Source organism: Pleurodeles waltl, chromosome 8 (assembly GCF_031143425.1).
Source record: "Pleurodeles waltl isolate 20211129_DDA chromosome 8, aPleWal1.hap1.20221129, whole genome shotgun sequence".
NCBI classification, from domain to species: domain Eukaryota; kingdom Metazoa; phylum Chordata; class Amphibia; order Caudata; family Salamandridae; genus Pleurodeles; species Pleurodeles waltl.
This window is the reverse complement of record NC_090447.1, coordinates 209,160,001-209,185,282: the sequence shown is the minus strand read 5'-3', so window position 1 is coordinate 209,185,282 and position 25,282 is coordinate 209,160,001.

The following is a 25,282-nucleotide window of genomic DNA, read 5'->3' as shown; positions in this document are numbered from 1 at the left end:
ACCTGCTCCATAATGAAAGGACAGGTCCAACACATCAGAATCACATTTCACAACTTTATTCAAGAGTGGTTTACCAAATAATAATGAATACATTTTGGCAGAGAAACCAGCCATTTTCATACATAAAACGAGCTCCATACTTCGTTTACCATTTATGCTATGGCACAATGCACTTGATTTAAAGACATAGAAAAACACTGGCCAAATAACTTCCCTGTATACAAATACAGGCAAAATCTAAACAATCCAACATTGTTATTTATTAACCAAACATCATACAAGTGGAATTGATCCAGTGACTCATGCATGCTGTAGTTATAAATAATGAAGACCTCCAGTTAAATACCTTAGACAAGTGTTGGATCCTCATAGTTAAAACTCAACAAATACAAAGTGACTAGGCAATACGCATGCATAAGGCAAGATCGCAAAAAACATAAGTCACATGGCACATTTGTGAAATTCTTATTGTCTGTAATGCACTGTGACAAAGGATGCACACCTATTAAACCACATTGTTCTAAAGAAAATCCTAATCAGAGTACAAATACCATCATATAATAGAACATGTGTTATTCAAACCCAAAATTGAGTATTCACCCACAAGCACCCCTCACTTAAACCTTTTCTGCTCCAGTCTATAATACAAATCGACAGTTGAAACATTAGGGCAAATAAATGAAACTTCTGGGAGTCATTCTTAATTAGTACCCAGGATACCACTGCGCATAAACATTCTTCACACAATCACTTGATTTATTTGTTCTGAATGCAAAACAATCTCAGTGTCAAAATCACTTTCCTGTGCACATCCCATTACATTGATGTAATTCTCCTCACGGGTTCTTTATTCAATGCTTTCAAGCAAAGCTCCATTATATTGATGCCCAGCAGAGTCCCCACTCACTCTGCTCACAGACCCACATAGCCACTCACACACCAACTTACACACTCACACACACACAATCCCTTGCATAGGCACTCACACACCCTTTTGCAGACCAACAAAACTACTAACACACTCACACAGCCACTCCCACACCCACTCACAGATCCACAATGCCAGTCACACACACACCACGAACTCACACACGCACTTACACAACCACTCAAACACCCACTCACAAGCCCAGGTCACAGGGACATTGTAATTAGTAAACATTAAAAAACATAGAAATTCACTGAAAAAACTAAGACTGTAAGGGCATTATAGTAAGGAAATAAAATTAAAAAACCTTAGAAATTCACTGAAAAAAACAAAGGTTACAGGGACATTATAGTTGGGTTCAGATTTTACAAAGATATAACCTTAGAAATTCAGCAATTATAGTTATAGTTATCTCAAGTAACTATATATTGTGCCCTAAGGTATCAACAACCCTCGCTCTTGCCATACACTTCTAATTTCCCCATTTTTTACATTACTCCTGACATCTTCAATGACATCATTGATAATATCACTCCAACATTTGCTGCGAAATTCTTGATAGAAAACTGCATTGTGGGACCGCAAGATATAGTTAAGTTAGGGCACAAGTTATATTTAGATCTGATAAATATAAGTGCTGAATTTCTATGATATTGTGTATCAAAATCTAAAGCCCCTGTATGTATATATATATATATATATATACACACACATATATATATATATGTAATATATATACGTGTGTGTATGTGTATGTATATATATATATATATATATATATATATATATATATATATATATGCTTCAAGATTAAAAACTACAAGAAAACAATAGCCAATCAGGGTTAAAACCTGGATCTGAAAGGATTTTTTGCTAAGGTAATAACTTTGGTGCTGTTTGAAAAAAAATCTGAAAGGATTTTTTGTTATGATAACAACTGTGGCACTGTTTGATAAAAAAATTGGGGATGTCGCGATCCTGCAGGACTCTTGTGGAAGCCAATGTGACCCTCCTCTTCTCTTTGATAATCCCACAGGATTGCAAAATAATTTTAAAAAACAAGTGGATTGGGTGTTCCTTGAAGAAGGTGAGGCCCTGTGGCCGACCCTATGTCATGCATAGGGTTAGAAGCCTACGGGGGTTGCGCGCAGGACTTGGCCACACATGTGGTAGAAGGATGGTCATCTGTGGTGAATGAGATGCTGGTCCAGGGCCTGCGGCCAGCTTCACGCCATGCACAACAGTCACGTATGGCAGGTGTTTGGCCACTGATGGGGGTAAGAATCACACCAAATTTGGTCAAAAACTGGATTTTTACTCAGAAAATTTGCTGTTTGTGATATGGTGTAGATCCATTCAGTAGTTTTGGAAAAATTATATTTCAGAAAATTGAGATATATTGACAGTTTGTCCCATGGGAGTGTGTTGCGAGTCTCTCTGGACCAGGAATTCAAAAAAAATAAAACAAATAGACAGAAATTGGCTCCAACTAATAATAATCTGACATCATACACGGGAAGATACCCCACCAATAACTTTAAACGCTGTAGCGTGCAGACAATGTTCTACGAACAAACAGGTTATTCAGTATTCGAAAGGTGAGGAGGTAGCAGAGATCGTTTGGTTGACATCTTAATGTCACCTGGAAGCTACAGCAATTGTAAGCAATCTGCTATCACATACATTATTGGAGGACCTCGACTAGGCGTGTATCATGTTTAAAAATCAGAGTGATGAGGCTAGTGGATATTAGTTGAAGTCAGTTTCTGTCTGCCGTCCACACCATTCTTATTATTTTTCTTCTTTGACTTACCCTGATGACAAGACGGTTCTGTTACTACTTATCGCCCTGAAGAAGCATCTGAAATACGAAACAGGTGTTGGCTGCTGCTGTTCTGTGTTATTTTCTGCTTTGCTCTGAAAAGGAAAATCACCTCTGTTTGGAAAGAGAATAAAAGTCTTTGGAAATGTTCCACATGTGTAAAAGTGTTGCTCTCAGATTACATCAAACTGTCAAATACATATATTTAATTCACCAAAAATATGTAACATAAAAAAAAAAAATTGAGTCATTTTTTTGTTAAATAACCTTTTTTTACTTTTCCCTGTAGTTTGCCAAAACTAGGGAAAGTGTTGGACTTTGGAAGGGTTAGAAGAGTTAGCAATACTATTCCCATTCAAATCTAAGGAACAATAGTGCAAGGTCTTTGGACTTTGGAGGGGGCCATATTTCTTAGTTCATATTCATATTCATATTCTACCCCAACATTAGCAAAAGTAAGGAAAGTATTGGCTTTGCAATGGTTAGATTTATTATTGCCACTGAAATCTAAGCAACATTAGGGAAAGTGTTGGACTGTGGATGGGGTCAGATATTACCACTCCAATCTGATCAACACCAGGTGATGTGTTGGACAATTCAGGGGTCAAATTTACTATTTCCATTCCAACATAGGCAAAAATGGACAAAGTGTTGAACTTTGTAGGGGTCTGATTGACTTTTCTCACTCCAACAGCAGCAAAATTAGGGAAAGGATTGGACTTTAGTGGGGTTAGACCTACAATTTACACTTCAATCCAAGCATCAGGGTGGTTAAATTTATTATTCCCGCTGCAGGCAAAACAACAGTAGGGAAAGTGCTGGGCTTTGGAGGGTTTGCATTTACTTTTCCCGAGCACTGGAGGAGTCAGATATGCTCTTTCCACTCCAACACGAGCAAATGTAAGAAACGTGTTGGACTTTGGAGGGGTTACATTAACTATTTACACTCCAATATAAGCAACAGAAGAGTGAGTGCTGGACTTTGGAGTGGTAATGTAGGAAAGTCCTCCTTTTTGCCCTGGTCACCCCCAAACATTTTGGATGGATACTGGTGGTTACTGACTCTTGGCTGTGCCCTGGGCATTGCTTACAAGCCCCAGGGCCAGTGCTCTGTGTAAAGTGAATATGCAAATTAGGCTAATTAAAATTGGCAGAATCAACCAACCTATAAGTCCCTATTATATGGTAGGACATGTAGGTTTGGGGACCCCAGCATAGGTAGTGCACCTATTAATGCACTTCTGAGCTGCCCAGTGCCGTTTTTAAGGCAGGCCTGCCTTGCTGGCTGCTTTTAAACTAAAGTTACATGCAAATTTGACTGTGGAATTAAAAGTACTTCCAAAGCCTTAAACTACCTTATTTTTACATATAAGTCACCCCTAAGGTGTGCCCTATGTGCCCTTAGGGTTGGTTGCCATAAGCAAAGATCTTATAAAAAAATGTTATAGCCCTGGTTAGGTAAAATAGCCAAATTTGTTTTTCCCTCACTGTAGTGAATGGCTTCCATAGGCTAATATGTGCAGACTATTTTAATTAACAAAGTCCTCTTGAGTGTCAGATACTTTGAGTTTGGTATGGGAAATGTCCGGAACCACAACGCCAGAACCACAACAACGTTGTTAACGCAAGCTGTTAACAACAACTCCCTTTTTCTCTGCCTTAACCACGCATGTGCTGAACAACGCACATGTGTGGTTAAAGCAGAGGAAAAGGGAGTCAGCATCGGGGGAGGATACAGTCAGGTAAGTGGGGCTGGTGGGTAGCTTTGATTTTAGGCCAAGGGTAATTATGTATTTGGGGCGGGGTGAGAGATGGAGTAATTTTGTATTTAGGGCGGTTGGGGGGTTGGGTTTTAAGGGGTGGGGTACATTTGTATTAAGGGTGGGTGGGGGTGTCGGGTTTTTAGGGGTGGCGTGGGGGTCAGGGTAGTTTTTGTTTTTAGGGGCAGGGCTCATGGTAGGACGCGGTCAGGTAAGTGGAGCTGGGAGAGGGTTGGGGCAGTTTTTAGGGGTTGGGTGGTTGGGCTATTTTTCTTAAGTGGCGGTGTGGGGACTCTGGGTAGTTTTGTTTTTATGGTAGGGCATGGGGGTCGGGGTACTATGGTTTTTAGGGTGGGCTTGGGGGATCGGGTAATTTTGTTTTTGGGGTGGGGTAATTTTGTATTTAGAGCAGGTGGGTGGTGGGTTTTTAGGGACGGGGTGGGGAGGTCGAGGTACTTATGTATTTAGGGTGGGTGGGAGGTTGGGTTTTTAGGGGCAGGGTGGGGGTCAGGTAATTTTGTTTTTAGGGGTGGATAGTTTTATTTTTAGAGGTGGGGTCAGTTGTTTTTGGGTTAAGTAGGGGTTGGGGTAGGTTTTACTGTTCAGGGTGGATGGGGGTATCCAGTAGTTTTATTTTTGAGGTGGGTGGGGGGGTCGGGTAGTTTTATTTTGTGGGTGGGGGTGGGGGTAGCTTTATTTTTAGGGTGGGGTGGGGCGTAATTTTGTTTTTAGGGTCATGATAGTTTTATTTTTGGGGTGGGGTCAGTGGTTTTTAGGGCAGGTGGGGTGGTTCTAGGTTTTAGGGCTCAGGTGGGGGGTGGTATCGGGTAGTTTTTAGGGGCTGGTGGGGGGGTCACTGTAGTTTTATTTTTAGGGTGGTGGGGGGTCGGGAAGTTGTATTTTTAGGGTGGGTGGGGGGTGTAATGATAGAACCATGCATGCTGTCCTACACATGCCTTTACTAGGCATGCCTTTACAACAAAAAATCGTTGTAAAGGCATGCATGGTAAAGACGTTTGCGAAAACAACACGGTCATTGTTCCAATCGCGTTGTCCAGGCATGCATGGTTGGCGCATGTGTTGTTCCATCATACATCTGTTTGGTATCAAAATAATTGTTAAAATAAATCCAGCAACTTAAAATTGTTGGATTTAATATAACTAGTTCAGGTAAAGAGTTTTAAACTCTGCCTGAAAAGTGGCCAACTTCAGCTCTGTAGTGCCCTTCTCTGATTGGGCAGCCTGGCTAGGCTGCCTCGATGAAGTGTAAAGTGGCCTGGGCTGAACACAAAGGATGTGCCTGGGGAAGAAGTCTTGCCTCAGCAGATGGGAAGCAGGAAAGTGGGAGGGCTGCCAAACTGGTCTTCCAAGGCAGGGAAGGACATTTGGAACAACTCAGGACCTCCCTCACATCCTACAACCCCAGACAATTAGGTGCCCTCTTGATTAGATTAGGAGAGGGCAGTAGAGGGGTGTATTTAGGATTTTTAGCCAGGCCAGTAGGTGGGCTCAGCCAGATCTAACCTCCAAAAATAATTTTCAGCCATGATGGATTTTTGAAGAATGTTGCTCCCTGGGATTGATTTTTGCCACACTTCCCAGGAAGTGGTCATCACAGGGAAAAGGAGCATGCATCTGATTGGAGAACCAGGACCCCCCTGTTTTTGACCCAGGAGCAAGGATAAATATGGCAGAGCTACACCCACACCCAGGATCCCTACAATGGAGAACATCAGGAGAAGAAGGACTGTCCTGCTGGACCCCTGACCCGCACCTGGACACTGCACTCTGAAGGACTGCACTAGCTGCACACTTGGGCTCCACCACAAGAAGGACTTTGCCTGGCTTCAACTGGTTCAAGGTGGGTCTCCCTGTTTGCTACAGGTGAAAAATTGCTAACCAGAGTCCTCTGTCTAAGATCCTTTAGAAACTGACCAGCTGACCACTCTCTAGTGGACAAATTGGAGTTTGAGCCAGGTGCATTCTGGGAGTTGTAGTCTGCACCCTCAAGGAGCAACTCAGAGCTTCTGGAACTTTGGGGTGAGCTGTGGACTCCTAAAAGACCTTAAAAGAACTTCTGGAAGAAGATCCAGAAGTTTAGAGAAGATTAGAGAACTTTTTGGAAAATATCCATAGTGGGAACTAACCACCGCAGCAACTCTAACCGGCTTGCCTCAACCGTTACCTGGCCTCACTTGTAGGTTCGTCCTGCTGAAGAAAATCTCCAAAAAAGTGACTAAAGCTGAATGCCGAAAGTTGGCCAGGGCCTCCCAAGCAGTGTATCCAAAGAGGGCTCCAGGGACAATAGATCAGGATTCAGGCTCGGCCCGGTTGAGCCCAAATGTAGACATCTACACCGAGGGCTCCCACGATGCGTATCCGAGGAAGGGCTCCAAGAGGTCGGATCGGACTGGCAACTTCGTCATCACTGAAGAAAGTCTTCAAGAAAACGACTAAGTTCAAAGGTAAACCTTTGACTAAGGCCTCCCACTTGCTGTAGGGGAGCAGAGCTCCATTGCGGTCGGCCTTAAACTTTGGGTTTGCCCCGGTTGAGGTACGACCAGATGACCAGATTGACGCTATTCATTTCTATGCGCTAAAAACCACTAATTCTTTAAAAATTCATATCTCCGGCTCCCTTTATCCGATTTTATTAGTTTTGGTGTAATTTTGAAGCTAAAAATATTTCCTGTTCTCATAAATTGATTTTGGACTTTTAAACTGTTTCCTGTGTTTTATTTAATTACTGTTTTGTGATACTTGAATGCTTTACACTTTGGGGGTGATTCTGACCTCGGCGGTAAAATGCCCTTACCGCCGGTCAGAAGACCGCCATAACACCGCCGCGGCCGCGGTCAACCGCCACGGTCATTCTGACCCATAACGGCCAAACCTCCAAAAATCCGTCCTCCACTGCAGCCCGCCACATCGGCGGGCAGCGATAAACTGGAGATGACCAAACCTCCACCGTCACGCCAACAGAAATACGCCCATGCCATTACGACCCACAAATCCACACGGCGGTCATTCAAACGCGGTATTCCATTGGCGCTACACACCGCCGCGGTCAGAATGCACACACATCACCAAAACACAGCCACATTGGACAATTTGAAAAACACACACCTGATACACATACACACACCACTCCCACACAATCAACCAACTATAAAACACACACACACATCACCCACAAACCCCTGCGACCCCAAATACTGAGAGAAGGAGAGAGAGACACAGCAGACAATCCAAAGCAAGACACACTGAGGCACACTACACCATCACACACACCACATAGTAGCACAAAGCACCACTCACCAACACACTCCTCATCACATACACCACCCCACACCTCACCCACACCACCCCATGGCACCCCAAAGGCATCCACGATTTTCGGACCAAGAACTCCGGGTCATGGTGGAGGAAATCCTAAGAGTGGAACCCCAGCTCTTCGGCTCGCAGGTGCAGCACACCAGTATAGCCAGGAAGGCGGAGCTATGGCAGCGGATCGTGGACAGGGTCAACGCGGTGGGACAGCATCCCAGGAATAGGGAGGACATCCGCAAAAGATGGAACGACCTACGGGGGAAGGTCCGGTCGATGGTCTCGAGGCACAACATCGCGGTTCAGAAGACTGGCGGCGGACCCCCACCCACCCCTCCCGAATTTACATCGTGGGAACAAGACGTCTTGACCATCCTGCATCCTCAGGGCCTCGCAGGAGTAGCCGGAGGAATGGACTCTGGTTAGTCCCATCTCAACTACTATATCCCCCACACCCCACCAGCATGCCAACCCACACCCCCACCCTCACCCCCAACCCCCCAGCACACATCCTTCCTGACAATGTCTCACCAGCACAACCCACCCATCCCAACACCAACTCCTGCATGCCAACACAAACCATGGGCACCCATCACCTAAGCATGACCACTGCACTAACCCCTCCCCCCCACTAAATACCCTCACAACACCTCCCTCCAGGGAATGCCTGCACTGGGGGACAAGGGCACCCACAACACGCATGCTATTGCACACACAGAAACAATAACCAAACTCTCTTACCCCATGCAGGACCCGAACGACAACACACCAGCCAGGAGGGTCCAGAAGTGTCCATCCCACCACCGGAACAGGCCCACACTGAGGATAGCAGCTCTGTCGACAGTGAACCTGATGACCAGCCCGGACCATCGGGGACCTCTGGGCAGTCGGTTCCCCTCACCCAGACACAGGCCACACCAGACCCGACCCCCTCTGCCGACACCAGCACAGCTCCCACCCAGCGGGCCCATGCCTCTGTCTCTAGGACAGCTCAATCAGCGGTGTGTCTGCCACTACAGGGCACCCAGGCTAACCCGACACCCCAACAACAACAGGGACCTGGGGGCAGTGGGAGCGGGCACACCGGCCAGGGGACAGAGGCCGGGGGAAACCGGGCAGCTCGGAGGGCTGCTGTGCGACAGGGGGGGGAGGAGAGGCCCAGGGAACCCACTCTCCAAGAGGCCCTCACCACCCTCATGGGGGCCTACCACCACTCCCAAGAAACGATGGCGACGGTACTGGCCAGGTTCACTGAGATCCAGGCACAGCAGGAGGAACGCTACATGGGCTTCAGGGAGGAGCTGAGAATCATCGGGACCGCAATGGGGACCATCGTCCTGGCCCTCCACAGGATAGAGGACGCGTTGCGGGACCATGGTGCACCACACAGGGCCCCTGTCACTAGGCCGGACCAGGAACAGCCTACCACCTCCGCCGGCGCTAGTGGACAGGAGGTCCCAACACCTCGACAGCCCCCCAGAACCCCACCTCCTGCTGAAGAACAACCACCCCGTAAGAGGAGCCTGAGACCAAAGAAAAAGACAGAGTAGGATGTCAAGACCCCCGCCAGCAGGACATACCCCCTCAAGTCTTCCCACTGTCCCACATTGCCACCCTGTCCAACCATGAACTGCCTATGCTCCATCCTTCCACAGGCAAAAGAACAATGCACCTGTGAGACTGAGAACTGGACTCTGCCATGGATATTCCTCCACCCCCACCCATCACCCTTAGAATCACATGTACCGGTATCTAGCACTGTAAATAAATCACTTTTTTCACACAAACCTGTTTTGAGTCATGCTGTATTATTAACAAAGGGATAACATATTACTGTTCAATTTCTGTCCTGTCAATTAGTCATGACAACATACCAATGTCAATACGCTGTATTTCATGGGCGAACCAAGCAGAAGTCAGGTACTGAGTCAGACAGCACTGAGAAGGGAAGGGAAAGGCATAAATTAATAAAAAACATCTGTGGGGAACTACAGAAAGTATAGATGCAGGAGGCTAGAAGCAATTGTGAAATGGCGTGGGTGATTCTTACCTGGGTGTTACTGGAAATACTGTTGTATCACTCTGTCCCTATTGTCTGTGTCGTCCTCAGAGTCTTCCTCCTCTTCACTCTCCACAGGCTCCACGGCTTCTACAACACCACCATCTGGACCATCCTCCTGCAGGAAAGGCACCTGGCGTCGCAAAGCCAGGTTGTGAAGCATACAGCACGCCACGATGATATGGCACACCTTCTTTGGTGAGTACATTAGGGATCCACCAGTCATATGCAGGCACCTAAACCTGGCCTTCAGGAGGCCAAAGGTTCGCTCAATCACCCTCCTTGTACGCCCATGGGCCTCATTGTAGCGTTCCTCTGCCCTTGTCCGGGGATTCCTTACTGGGGTCAGTAGCCACGGCAGGTTGGGGTAACCAGAGTCACCTATTAGCCACACACGTTGTCTCTGTAGCTGCTCCATCACATAGGGGATGCTGCTATTTCGCATCACATACGCGTCATGCACTGACCCTGGGAACTTGGCATTTACATGGGAGATGTACTGGTCAGCCAAACAGACCACCTGGACATTCATCGAATGATAATTCTTTCTGTTTCGGTACACCTGCTCATCGTCTTTTGGGGGTACCAAAGCCACATGGGTCCCATCAATGGCACCAATGATGTTGGGGATATGTCCAAGGGCATAGAAATCACCCTTCACTGTGGGCAAGTCACCCTTCTCGGGGAAAATGATGTAGCTCCGCATGAGTTTCATCAGGGCAGACAACACTCTGCTCAAAATCTTGGAAAACATAGGCTGAGACATTCCAGATGACATGGCCACTGTGGTCTGGAATGACCCACTGGCCAAAAAATGGAGGACTGACAAAACCTGCACCAGAGGGGGAATCCCTATGGGTTGGCGGATGGGGGACATCAGGGCTGGCTCCAGCTGGGCACACAGTTCATGGATAGTGGCACGGTCAAGTCGGTATCGAAGGATTATATGGCGTTCTTCCATTGTCGACAGGTCCACCAGCGGTCGGTACACGCGAGGATTCCTCCTTCTCATCCCAAGTCCCAGCGGACGGTGCCTAGGAAGGACAACATGGAGCACAGAGTCAGCCAAACCACAGGTACGTACAGACAGCTTGCACAGTTAAAGAATGGCAATGGGTTGAAAGGCGTGTATGTGTGGCAATGCAAGGCCTAGGCCTGTGTGTCGCAGTCAAAATTAAGCCATGTGGGCCCTTGAAATGGCGGCTGCCTGACCTGTGAAGTGGGACAATGGGATGTGAGGTCACTGCGCTGGCAGGGCACACCGTGGCGGTAGGCGGTCGAAGACCGCGGCGCAAAGCCGCATTGGTTAACATTGAAGCCTATGGGTTTCAGGAGCCAATAACGAAGTGCGCCGGCGGTCGCGGTACGCACCGCCGCGGTACGCACCGCCGCGGACGTGACCGCCATTTTCTATCTGCTTAATCACTCGAGACCTGATCATCCACAGGAGAGGACCTATACTGCAAGTGCTGCTGTGACCTCGGTCTGGAAGATACAATGGCTGCTGTGACTGGGGAAAGGGCCCCTGCCTTCACGTCTGAAGAATTGGACAAGCTCGTGGATGGGGTCCTCCCCCAGTATGCGCTACTCTACGGTCCTCCAGACCAACAAGTGAGTACCCCGGGTGCTAATGGAATGGGCTATGCCTGTGTGGATTGGGGTGGATGTAAGTTGGTGGGGTGGGGTGGGGGGCGAATGAGGAGTGCAACGCCCGACAGATGAGAGCATGTGCCATATGGCAAAGTGGGGGGGGGGGGGGGCCAATTACATCTAACATGCAGGCCATTGATGATTTCCTCCTTTCCACTCTGTACATGTCTAATAGGTCAGCGCCCATCAGAAGATCGAGATTTGGCGTGCCATCGCCAAGGAAGTCCGGACCTTGGGGGTCCACAACAGACGGGGCACCCACTGCCGCAAGAGGTGGGAGGACATCCGCCGCGGAACAAGGAAGACCGCAGAAACACTGCTGGGGATGGCCTCCCAACCTAGGAGGGGTGCCAGTCGCACCATGACCCCCCTGATGTCCCGGATCCTGGCGGTGGCCTACCCTGAATTGGATGGGCGCTTTAAGACATCACAGCAGACACAAGGGGGTGAGTATCAGCACATTCTCCTATCTTTCTGCGCAGTGGAGGCGTCTGGGTGGGGGAGGAGGGCTGTGGGTGACATTAGGCCAGGGCGCTTTCTGTAGTGTAGTCCTCTCCCTTAGGCATGGCCCTGTGCCCCCGGCCCCCACCTCTGTAGGGTGACAAGTACAGCCATTGAAGGTCCAGCATCTCCCATGTGCGCGTTTGACGTCTCTTGGCCTGTTGTCTTAGTCAGTAGTACTGAGTAGTGTACCCCGAATGCGCGGCTTAGTGCATTAGGCACCTGTGTCTGTCCTCTCCGCCAACGGTGTTGACATTGCATGAACTCAACCTGGTCTTCTTTTTTCTCCCCCCACCCTTTCTCTTCATCTTCTTGTGCATGTGTGCATTAGCATCATCAGGCGGAGGAGATATGGCATCGGAGCACGAGGGAGCTGCAGGACACAAGGCCCCGGTGGGCCCAGGAACAGACACCGAGGGCACCAGTGATCCGGAGGGCGAGGGGAGCACCACGACGGGGACCGCTAGTGAGAGCAGCGAAAGCGACACGTCCTCGGATGGGAGCTCCCTAGGGGTGGCGGCAACATCCGTGCCCCCCGCCTCTACAGGTACAGCCGCCACCCAGCGCACCAGCCCCGCCCTCCCAGCAGCCCCTCAGTCTTCGCTCCGTGCCGCTTCGCCCAGGAAGGCGCGCGTCTCCTTCGCCCCAGGCACCTCAGCCCCTGCCCCTGTTGCCCCTGCTGCCCTCAGTGCGGAGCTCATTGACCTGGTAAGGACGCTCATTGTTGGGCAGACGACCCTTCTGAATGCCATCCAGGGTGTGCAAAGGGAGGTGCAACAGAGCAATGCGTACCTGGAGGGCATTCATTCAGGTCAGGCTGCCCATCAACGAGCGTTCACTGCTCTGGCCTCAGCACTGACGGCAGCCATTGTCCCTGTTTCCAGCCTCCCTCTTCTGACTGCCTCCAGCCTGTCTCTGTCTCCTGTTCCTCAGCCTATCCCATCCACACCATCAGACCAGCCTGCACACACCTCAACACCCAAGAGCAGCTCATCCAAACACAAGCACCACAGATCCCGCAAACACTCACCCGAGCAACACCCAGATGCAGACATGCCAACAGCCACTGCCACCCCTGTGTCCCCCTCCTCCTCGTCTCCCTCCTCCCTCCCTGTGACGTCTACACTCACACCTGCATGCACCCCAACATCAGCCAGTGCTTCCATCACCACCTCACCCTCCAGTACAGTCCACACTCGTGCAGTCACCACCCCCACTGCCATGTACACGTCCCCTGTGTCCTCTCCCACTGTGTCTGTCACCCCCTCTTCCAAGACACACAAACGCAGGCAGCCACCCACCCAACAGCCATCCACCTCACGACAGCCTACAGCACCAGCACCTTCACCCAATGACAGCACACCTGACTCTCCTACAACCACCTCCTCTACCTCCACTTCCATCTCCACTACTCCTACCCTTTACCTTGGCCCTAAAAAACTTTTCCTGGCTAACCTTAACCTCTTTCCCCCCGATGACCCCCCCCATCCATCTTCAAAGAGTCCCAAGAGCACCGCAGCCACCACCAGCCCAGCTTCGGGTGTCACTGTTGTGCCTGGGTTCTGGAGCCCACCCTTTGCCAGCAGTGACACATCGAGCTGCAGCAAGGACACGTCCAGCCCCTCCCCCCGGCAAGAGGACCCGCAAAACCAAGGACCGCTGTGCGAGGACTGACAGGGCTGCCCCCAAGGAGCAATGTGCGGCCACTTCACCACCCACACCATCTGGGGGAGGCAAGGGCCCGAGAGCCCGATCAAAGGAGCGGAAGGGCAGCAGGAGCGCGGAGAAGGTGGACCCCACATGCCACATCCCAGCTGGGAAGGAGGACACTAAGGAGGCCAGGAGTCCGTCCCCGAAGGGTCCAGATACGTCACGGTCCGAGGGCGACTGAACAGGGATTCCAGGCCAGGTCTGGCTCCCTTGACCTGCTGGATGGGCACCGCTGAACAGGGCCCGCGGTGCAGACGAGCACCGCTGAACAGGGCCCCGCCGTGGAGATAGGCACCGCTGAACAGGGCCCGCGGTGCAGAAGAGCACCGCTGAACAGGGCCCCGCCGTGGAGATAGGCACCGCTGAACAGGGCCCGCGGTGCAGAAGAGCACCGCTGAACAGGGCCCCGCCGTGGAGATAGGCACCGCTGAACAGGGCCCGCGGTGCAGAAGAGCACCGCTGAACAGGGCCCGCGGTGCAGAAGAGCACCGCTGAACAGGGCCCCACCGTGGAGATAGGCACCGCTGAACAGGGCCCGCGGTGCAGAAGAGCACCGCTCAACAGGGCCCCGCCGTCTCAAGCACCGCTCCGCTGGTCCCTTCCTCTCAAGCAGCGCTCCGCTGGGCCCCGCCGTCTCAAGCACCGCTCCGCTGGGCCCCGCCGTCTCAAGCACCGCTCCGCTGGGCCCTTCCTCTCAAGCACCGCTCCCTGGGCCCTTCCTCTCAAGCACCGCTCCACTGGGCCCCGCCGTCTCAAGCACCGCTCCGCTGGGCCCTTCCTCTCAAGCACCGCTCCGCTGGGCCCCGCCGTCTCAAGCACCGCTCCGCTGGGCCCCGCCGTCTCAAGCACCGCTCCGCTGGGCCCTTCCTCTCAAGCACCGCTCCGCTGGGCCCTTCCTCTCAAGCACCGCTCCGCTGGGCCCCTTCCTCTCAAGCACCGCTCCGCTGGGCCCCGCCGTCTCAAGCACCGCTCCGCTGGGCCCTTCCTCTCAAGCACCGCTCCGCTGGGCCCCGCCGTCTCAAGCACCGCTCCGCTGGGCCCCGCCGTCTCAAGCACTGCTCCGCTGGGCCCCGCCGTCTCAAGCACCGTTGATGGTTCATTGTGCCCACCATGCCTCCTCCTTGACCAGTGGAGACTGTCATCCACATGATGGACTGTGGCTTTGCACTCCCCAGGATGGTCCAGTGGGCAATCCACCCACTTGTGAGACTTGAGAGACTGTGGCTTTGCACTCCCCAGGATGGCACAGTGGGCAGCCCACCAACTGTAGAGACATTGAGAGACTGTGGCTTTGCACTCCCCAGGATGGCACAGTGGGCAGCCCACCCACTGTAGAGACATTGAGAGACTGTGGCTTTGCACTCCCCAGGTTGGTCCAGTGGGCAGGCCACACACTGTAGAGACATTGAGAGACTGTGGCTTTGCACTCCCCAGGATGGTCCAGTGGGCAATCCACCCACTGCAGAGACTTGAGAGACTGTGGCTTTGCACTCCCCAGGATGGCACAGTGGGCAGCCCACCAACTGTAGAGACATTGAGAGACTGTGGCTTTGCACTCCCCAGGATTGAAAGGTGGGCATGGTGGCTCCTCGTGGATCTGGCGTCGTGGACTCATGTGGCTGTGGTGCCCCCCCCTTCCCTTCCCCCTGAGGTGCCTGTAGTTTTTACATCTGATGCCCCTGCAGTGTTCTCTCCAAAGGACTCAGGTCTCCTGTGTGGGCTTTGCCCTTGTTTCTCAAGACTTTGGCCCACGGACATGCTGAATTGGTAGGATGTGCAGGACTTGGTACTTCAGTCATACACTGATGTGTATGTCATTAGTTTTGTTGTGGATATCTTTCATGGTTGTACGCTAATTTTCTGGAGCTTTTTGGTACATAAATATTTATTCCAAATATGATTATGTCCTAGCATTTTTCAGGGGTGTTTGGGTGGTGTCACTGTGACTTGGTGCTCTGCATTGGTGAGTACATGATTGGGGGGGGTCGCATATGTGTGTGCCCGTAACCTTTCGTCCTCCCCCTCCCGTGTGTCGTAGGTGCAGTACTCACCGTTGTCGTCTGCGCCGGACTTCGTACTCGTGGTAGATGAGAAGGTAGACGAGAGCAGGTATGATGTTCAATTCGGGTTCCATGCTGTCCTCCGTCCTCGTGGAGTGCGTAGAGGTGAGCGTTTTCACGTTCGTAGTCTGTTTCCGCCGTGTTTTTATCGGCGGTGCTCCCGCCCCGGAAAAGGTGGCGGATTGGTGAGTTATGATAGTGTGGGCGGTACATTGTCTGCCGCCTGCCTGTTGGCGGTGACCGCCGCGCTGTTTGTCTGTACCGCCGCGGCGGTCGGAGTGTTAAGTTGGCGGGCTGTTTTGGCGGTTCCCGCCAGGGTCAGAATTCCATTTTTTGGACCGCCAGCCTGTTGGCGGGTTGGCCGCCGCTTTAACACCGACCGCCAGGGTTAGAATCACCCCCTTTGTCTCATAAGTTAAGCCTTGTCGCTCGTTGTCAAGCTACCAAGGGTTGAGCTGGTGTTAATTTATTGAGACCTAACTGAACCTAATGGGGGTTAGTGGCCTATTGCTAATTGTAGATATTTACCTGCCCATACCAAAAATCCACTTTCCAACAGGTAACATATGTATTTCTAATCCAAGCTAAGCGACAGAGAAAGTGTTGGGCTTTATAGTTCAAAATTACTATTCATACTGAAATCTGATCAACAGTATAGAAATTGCTGGACTTTGGAAGGCTCACCTTTATATTCCCAACTCAATCTGAGCAACAGTAGAGAAAGTGTTGGGCTGTGTAGTGGTCAGATTTACAATTCCTGCTCCAAAATAAGCAAAAGTAGGGAATGTGTTTCGTTTTGGAGTTTCGGAGGGGTAGCACTCTTGTGCGCAGCCCATAAATGATTTCCCACATTCTAGACTTACTCTAAAAAAAAACATGTGAAAGCTGCTATAGGTTTCCATTGAAAACTAATATAATCACAATCTGAAGCCAGAACATTTTTAGTGGAATTTAGAATCACATTGAAACATAGGTGCTTATTTGGCTCTCTTCTTAAACATCTTGTCCTGAGAATGGTCTGGGGGATGGAAACATTTTGAGACTGAAACGCTGACGCATCACCCACCTTTCTATCAAACATCTTGCAAGTTCCTTCTGGGTTGCTCTGTATTATGTATGAGAACAGACATTGATAGACAGACCTAAAAGTGGGTATTTAGTGTATTGACAAATGTCAAGTTGAACGGACTATACCGGCAGAGGCATTGTTAATGTACTTCTAAGCATTTGTAACGTAACCCCAAATTAATTTGACTGTTGACTTTTTGTACTACATTTATTGCCTTTTTATGTGACTTTTTGTTCCACATACAGATGCTTTAGTCAAGAAACCCACAGTCATGATTTGTTTTTCTGCAACGATTTATAACAATATGGTTTGTATTAAATTCAGATGCCAATGATATTCATCACCAAATAACCACATCAAGTACATAATATTATTATGAAAAAAATATCTTGTTGGCACTCTTACCTGTCTGAATTTGAGTACCCAAGCCCACAAGTGTATACTGGATTGTCTCTTTTGTACGATTCACAAAAGAATATGAAGGTAAAAATGTTGGGATCACAGCTTGATAAGTAATCAAAGCACAGTTGAGTCCACTCTTGGAACATGAGAATTATGCAGGCCATATGAGGGTCGCTATATTAAACCATTGATGTTAGTGTTTGATCGATGAAACTGAGTCACATATAACCACTAATATTACTGAGTGCCTGATAGTACTGAGTTTATGATGATATTCAGCTCCTGATGGCACTTAGCCACTGATGGCTACTGAGGACCATTGTACTGAACCATTGTTAATGATGGGGCAATGATGATACTGATACATGTTGATCAAGTACTGTAATGATATGCTTCTTTTGCTAATATTAATACAACAATGCTACCAAATGACTGCACATGTACCTGTGGACACCGCTTGTGAGGGTCACGAAGCACCATCCTGTCCTGCACCGCTGACTTGGGCCTAACAACAACAGCGCTTCAGCAGTGACGATGCCGCTACCTGCACCGTGACCTGTGGACACCGCGCGTCACACTGCCCTGCTTCACACCGCAGCCCTGGTCTCACCGATGCCGCTGGAGTCTGTCACCGAGCCGATGCCTGCACAGTGACCTCTATGCACTGCGCGTCGCATCATCCTGCTTCGCACCACACCTCAATGCCATCCATGCCAGCGCACCTGACTTCATCAGCCTGGAGTTCGATCCACAACGCGTTTGACCTCAAGGGCCCGACGACTCCGGAACCGACTTTGGAACCGACACCGCGACATCAGCGATGCCGCTCTCCAGAGCTCACCGCGTGGATCACGACGCCCTGCAATTTACCACTGCTAGCCAGTGATAAAGTGCTTGTGCTTGCCTCTCTGACATGTTAAAATTGGTTAACACCTGAATGACACATTTATTTACTTCTATGTCCCTGGTATATTGTAAATTAGTTAATGTAATTACTGCTAGTGGGCTGCAGCACTCATTGTGCCACCCATTGAAGTAGCACTATAAGATGTGTCCCCACAAGTGCCCCGCCAATGCAGGTGTGCAGTTTAATTGCCATTTCAACCTGACCAAATAAACCTTTTGTCAGGCCTACACTTTCCTTCTAATACTTATAAGCACATCTAAAGTTGGCCCTAAATGCCCATAGGGCAGGATGCCATATGTTCAAAATATTGGATATGTATATTTAGGGGCATATTTATCAAGGGTTGCTGGGCAATGAAAAACCTATAAAGAGGTTTACCAAGCCATGCTAGGCCACCTTGCATGGCTCTGCGTCACTTGGTAAATATGGAGTAGCGCAAGGCAGCACAAGTCACTGTCTTGTGTTACTCTGCCCCAAGAAGGCATTCCATGGGTGGGGCATGGGTGTTCCCTTGCATCTACCCATGGATTTGGAAGCATTCCCAGAATTTCTGCAGCGTATGTAGAAAGAGGAAAAAGCCTCAGAGAATTGATTTTGTGCAGAAATGAGCCCCTTCCTGTACAAAAACAATCCTGTCTGTAACACAGGCACCCTTGCACTGTTGTGCAAAGGTGCCTGCATTGACACTAGGCTGCGGTTTGTGTATCAGCACAGGAAAAGAGCAGGAATGCTCAGTGGTGTCGCTTCAGATGGGGTGTTTGTGGTGTCACCCCCACCTAATAAATCTATCTTCTGATATTGGATACAGGTGTATTCAAACTGGCATTTTAGCATGAATTTTTATGAACACACAGACACAAACACAATCGCTCTCTGCTTTGAAAGACCTCAAAAATGTTGGTTATATTACAAAATATTGTGCTTTCTCTCTTAGTGCTCCTACTAATCCGCATGCGTATCACTTTTTATTGCCCCTCTCATGCACCCTGCTTGTTCTATAACATATTTAAACATAATATGCCAGTCTGATTGTCAGAAATTCTGAAGCCCCCCCCCTAATCTTACTGACCAAGATAAGCCCCTGGTAATGTGCCATATATTGATAGATATGGCATATTCCTACCATCTCCATTTCATGCAGCATGGTGCTGCACAGTGTCTCGCTGAGTTGTGTTGCATGAAATAATGATAAAATGGTCTTTAATGTTTTACATGTCCTGGCAGTGCAGCCACCCTTCTTGCACAATGGGCTCAGGCTCGCTTGGTGCCTGTTTGATCCTGTAAAATTCTTAGGGGACCTTCTCAAGGATAACTTGGACGTTATTCTGAATTGCTTGTTAGTGATTCCCCACAGGGGAATGTATGTACTGATTCCAGGGACTTGTGCAGTTTAATAAAAGACCAGTTGCTCATGCCATTTTTTAAGCCACTGTGTTCCCCTGCATACTGGTTTGACAAAACATGCTCTCAAACAAATATAGAGTTGTAACTTTCCTTGAAAACTAAACCCAGAAACTCTGTATTTATTGCCCAGGCCATGTTCAGATATAAATAGGTACTAAAAGTGAGAAAGTGGGAAATACAACAGGCTAATTGGGACCATTTAACCTGTTCTGCATCCCTCAAAAAAACCTGTTGACAGTGTCTACTCTGACCTATTTATGCAAGAAAAAGTGTGTAATGGTGCAAGATTTGTTTTTTTCAATTGAGGAGATGATGGATGCTCTCAATTGCAGCTCCTCCTCTAAAGCCTCTGGGCCAGATGGAGTACCAACAGATATTTGTAAGTGCAGAGTTGATCTGTGGGCCGCATTGTTGGTTAATGTTTTTAACAATTTATATCTGAACGCCCTCCCATCTTCATGGTCTTGTTCCATCAAAGTGCCTGTTTTTAAAAAAGGAAACTGGGCTGATCCAAAGTGCTACAGACCAATATTTTTGATTGACTCTATAGTCAAAGTAACGGGCAGATAGGTTGCAAAAGTGGTGTGTTGATAATGGTATTCTGTCACCTTGCCAATATGGATTCAGGCTAAATTTTGGCACCATGAAACAATGTCTAAACCTTAATTTGCTATTGGGAAAGTACACTTTAGCCAAGAAAACACCATTATATCTTGCCTTTATGGACTTATCTTCCACCTTCTACAAAGTAAACCATAGGAAATTATGAATGGGCTTGTTTGAGGCAGGTGTAGATGCTGCAATCATGCATTGTTTGGCTTGTTTACATCACAATATGAATGCCAAGGTTAGATTTGTTCCCAACGGTGACTCATCTGATCCTATTGGTTTGAAATGCTGCGTCAGGCAAGGGTGTGTAGTAGCTCCGCTCCCAAATATATCATATATTAATAAGCTTAACACTGATTTATGGACTGTTTCTCCTGATTTTTCATGTCTTAACTCTGTGTCCATACCATTGCTGCTATATGCTGATAATGCACTTATAACACAGATGCCTAAAGCCTTGAGGAGTTCGGTACATGTCTTCACTGATTTTATGTCTGAGCTTGATCTTCTTTCTAACTACACTAAATTACAGATCATGGCCTGCTGCCCTAAATATTATATGATGCATACACTACAGGTAAATGAGAATTGCATGGAGAGTGTTTTTATATTCCCCTACCTTGGTCTTGTCTTTGACTCTAATGGTTCATGGTTGGAGAATGTCCAATTTAGAAACTCTAAATTTAAGCAAGCTATTTGCTCAGTCCTTAATATTTGTAAATCTGTAGGATGCAAGACAATTCTGTCTCTCCTCAATGTTTACTCTAAGCAATGTGTGCCTGTTGCTAGCTATGGGTGTGATATATGAGGCTATAGTGACTGTAGCTTGATTCAAGAGGAGGAGAATCACTTTTGTATGTGACTTCTCTCTCGACCTCATTTAATGTCTCACTTTATCTCTCATGAAGGGTTGGCCCTTCGTATCTTGAGGATCTTATTAAACTGGGTCTCTTTTTATCATAGCTCTTAATTTGGAACAATCACAATGCCTCTTTCATTCATAACATTATTCTGGATAGTATTTGCTGCGTACGGGGCCTGGAAATTCTGTGTCTCACTTACTTGAGATGCACTTTTGCTAGCTTGGACAAAGTATGTCTGTTCGACAATCCTGCATCTACAAGTAGGGCACATAAAATAATTGTAAGGCAGCTATTTCCTGATAAACAGAGTTTGGAAAGAGATCATTCAGTTCTGAGTAAACCACTTGTGCGGAATTATTCTTTTCTGAAGACTACTGACGGTTTGGAATCGTATTTAACTAATGTGACCAATAACTGGGAAAGAGTTCCTTTGTTAAACTGTAGGGTGGGGTGGGCACTATATGTCACATGTTGTGTTTCCCACGTGGTTATTATGGCAATCCTAAAGACAAAAAATGTGTTTGTGCGAAGATCTCTACCCAGTGCTTCCCGCACCCTATGCTTTTTCTGCAACAACTTATAGTGCTTAGTTTCAGTTTCAGCTAGAAAGATGATTCAGAAACTCATTTTTTATTATGCAGAAATGGAGAAACAGTGGCATTGTAAGCCAACTTAAACCAAAAACCCACTGTGCTTGGATCATGTGACCAAAAACAAATTAATCCCAGAGGAGGCTGGTGTCTGTTGAAAATGGTGAGGCATACATAGGATAATTGTTTCCACAGTATTTACATAGCATGATATGCATCTCTCACATTATGGGAGTGCTTACCTGAGCACGTGTTACATTTACACGTGATCATGTTAAGCTCTCCCGTACTGTAAGGGATGGAGTTCTCGCTATGTAAAAATGGGGGGTAAAAAAACAATAGGCGTGTATCGGTCACATGATGCTTTTAATGGCCTTGTGACATCAAACATATCACTTTTTGATGTCACAAAGTCATCAGAAGCATGCAGGTGCTACACATTTCTATTGTTTTTCCCCGGTTTTTATGTAGTGCCTCTCACAGTATGAGAGCGCTTAACAGGAGTACTACTTAAATTCACATCTGTAAATGTAAATAGCGCTCCTGTTATGCACTCCCATTCTGCAAGAGATCGAGTTCGTGCTATGTAATAATGTTTTTCCCTCTGTATTACATAGCACAAACTCGATCTCTCACAGTATGGGAGCAATTAACATGAGCAGCAGTTACATTAACAATACGCAGACCTCAATTAATAAAAAAATAAACTTAACTTCTTTCCAGGCCGTCTTTTTAATGCACCGTTCTGTCTGTCTGCTGCTGTCCTGATGTTGTGCATGGGGAAATTGGCACCACACGCACCTCGGCCAATGGAAGCAGTGCTCACATGCTGTTCATATTAGTTAACAGCATAGGAGTATTGCAAGGATTGGCTAGGACGGAGGAACACAGCACTCCATCAGAGACCAATGGGGCTGTGTGTCTGGTTTCCCATCTCCTAAATGCCAATGACTGGGAAAACCTGAACTACGGATGTCGGGCTGGCCGCAAGCAAAATACTGGCCAATCTGACATGTGCAGTTCAGATCAACAGCCCCAGCTGGCCATGACATGTTAGCCATGCCTCCTGCATTACACCTCCGTCTGTCGGCATAATGTGTGCAGTATTATTGCTGGCAGGCAGGGGGTCAACGCACCCTTGCCCTTATAGAGAAACCGCCCAATTAATCCCACAGAAACAAATATATTGCAAACTGCATTGTGGGTCACATTGCCAAGAGTATGAATGACCAAAAATAGGTGAAATTAATATTGCACACTAACCCTGAAAGTTCTCCCGAGCCCCAGCATCATGTCACTCAAAGCATAAGTGATTTCTCAAAGATCAGGAAGTAACATTACCCTGCACCCTTTATTATATCAGCTAACCCTCCATCATATCATCAGATCCATAAGTGACTCAATAAAAAGTTGAATATTAATATTGGAAAGCCCGTGTCCTTCCACTGCTCCCTCCTCCCCCCTCAGGTCAATAACTAAAGAAAAAGACTAAAGCTAAAAATGTTTGTACTAACTAGACCCCTACCACCAAAAAAAACAAAAAGATTCATGTGAAGTCATGACAATGACAATCGATTCAAACAGAGACATATAAGGTTCAGCTGAAACAGACACATTTTCAGTTGCTTGTAGAATACAGTTATATTGGTCCGGATCTGAATTGAGATAGGACGGTCAGTCCATGTCTTGAAAGATCATCCACCAAAGTGAGTGAAATTGATTTTCTGAATAAACAATAATGCCTGGGAAGCAAACGGAAGGGAAGCAAGGAGAAAAGTGTCAAAAAATGTAGGTTGCCCTGTAAAAAGAGCTTTGTGGCAAATACAAAAAGCCTTGTAGCTTACACATTAATGGACTGATAGTTGTTACAGCATCTTATGATGAGCAGAGGCACTCCTCATAGACTTTTCTATCCAGCTCGATTATTAGTGGCATATTTATACCTGTTTTGCGCCAAATTTGCGTCATTTTTTTTTAATGCAAATTCAGTGCAAAACTAACTCCATATTTATACTTTGGCACTAGATCCATTTAGCACCAAAGTTTGAGAGTTAAAGTCATTTTTTGGAAGTGGAAACCTACCTTGCGTCAATGAGTAGGCGTTCCCGTGCAAAAAATGACTCTATGGCCTTAGTACCATATTTATCCTCCTGTGCTAAAATGGTGCACGGTGGGAGGAGGGGTCAAATAATGGTGCAAAGCCTACTTTGCACCATTATTTAACGCCTGGGTCAGGGCAGGTGTTAGGGGACCTGTGGGCATGTTTCGATGGTCAGGGACCATGGAACGAGCCCACAGGAGCCCTTCCCTGGCAACCAGAGACACCTCACCCACACCAGAGGACACCACAGGATGGGGGACCCATCCCAGGTAAGTCCCGGTAAGTATTTACATTTTTTGCATTCCCTCTTGGGGGCCTTAACTTGGGCCCCCGCATGACACTGTGCACAATGGCCATGCCCAGGGGACTTCCCTGGTCATGGTCATTAGGCTGGGGCGCATGACTCCTTTCTTTACTTAAACAGGAGTCATGTCCATGGGGGTTGTGTGTCTAAGAATGGTGCCAGTCACGTTAGAGTCATTATTTTGACTCAAACTTGAATAGCGCCATTCTTTCACACACAACCTCCAATTTTCCTATGCCTCCCCCACCCGGTTAGCATCATGTATTTTGACGCTAACTGGGCCTTAGCGCCGGCGAGTGGCATTCCTTAAATATGGCGCTGGGCTGGCGTTCTGGAATTGCACTAGCCGGCGCTGTACTTTTGACGCACACCTGCGCTAATGCAGGTTTGCGTCAAAAAGTATAAATCTGTGCCTACGTGCTTTGCTGCACTGAACCATACCAAAATGAGAAATACTTGGAATTATAGATAGGTAGCTGCCAACAACCGAGTTGTTTCCTTAGGAGGGGGTATAAAGCAATCTAATTGCCAATGGGAGAGAAGTCATTGCGGCACTTGTCATGGAGAACTCCATGTTACAAAGTAAATATCTATGTTGTATATTTCCCTTAATCATCTTACCCTGTTTAGTGGTGCAGATGTAAAGAAGTAATAGTTGAAACATTACCCTGAGCAACTGTCAGGAAGAACTTGTATGCTGGTTGATATCCTTGCTGCTAAATGCATGAATAGTAATTCGTTTGAAACTAGGAAGGCTAGTAAAAGTTATTATAACCACTAAATACATGGTTAGGACACCAAAATCCTCAAATGGACATGAGTATCAATTTATTTTATGTTTCATCTTTTTGTCTACTAAGATGTGTGGCGTTTGATAAAATACAGGAAAGTAAAAAGCGGTAAATATTTACGGGTATCTTTATACTTTTTGGTGCAAAACTGCACTAACACAGTTGTGCACCAAAAAGTTTAGCACCGGCTTGCACCATTCTTGAGCGCCAGCCGGACACCATATTTATGGAGTGGTTCAAGCCGGCAAAAAGTGTAGAGTGGTGTAAAAAAAAATTACGTTAGGCGGGTGGGGATGGGGGTGGCGGTATGGGAGAAAGGGGTTCTGCACCTAAACATGACGTTAGGCAGGTTAGAGTAGAAAAAAAATGATTCTAACCAGTCTAGCATCGTTTTCAGATGCAAAAACATCCATACCACATGACTC